The sequence below is a fragment of the Condylura cristata genome, unplaced genomic scaffold, assembly GCF_000260355.1.
Source record: "Condylura cristata isolate star-nosed mole 26May11 unplaced genomic scaffold, ConCri1.0 scaffold00008, whole genome shotgun sequence".
Classification (NCBI taxonomy): Eukaryota; Metazoa; Chordata; class Mammalia; order Eulipotyphla; family Talpidae; genus Condylura; species Condylura cristata.
Genome location: NW_004567109.1, coordinates 11,110,250 through 11,110,844, shown reverse-complemented (window position 1 = coordinate 11,110,844; position 595 = coordinate 11,110,250).

Below are 595 nucleotides of genomic sequence, written 5' to 3'. Positions count from 1 at the left end.
ATTTTCCTTATCCATGTCCCTTTAGCACAGCAGCTTTTTCAAAAATGGCCGTGCTAATTTTTAGCACAAATGGATTAGAAAAGTGCTATGTTCTGTATGCCTGCTTGGGGTCTATTTTGCAAGTGAGTACAGACATTACTGGGAAGGTAAAAAGTAAAGTAAAGTAAAAAGACTGGGTTGGCCTCTTTGGCCGTGTTTCTCTGAGATGTTAAGTGCTGTGCAGGGCCAGAGCCTGCAAAGGGAAGACCCACGTGAAACTCCCCCTTCAGTAGCTCACAAATTGGGTGACAGATAAGCCAACAATTGTGATATGATTTTATACAGACATGTGTAGAGGCCTTTGCAAAGTGCTGACAAAGCTCTTACCCCCTGAAAAATTGAGGGTAGCCTTCCAGATAAGGATGTATTTGAGTAGGCGTTTTCTGGGTGGAAGATGTGAGAAAGGGCATTCCACTGGGATGATGGCATGTTTGGAGATATATAGCTATCTTTTTATCTTTTTGTTGGTTGGAGAGCTAAGTATTAAATATTACTCAAGAGTCTTTTTTTTTTTTTCACGGCCTGTTTTGGGGTCTTTCACTGTCTTTTTGCATCA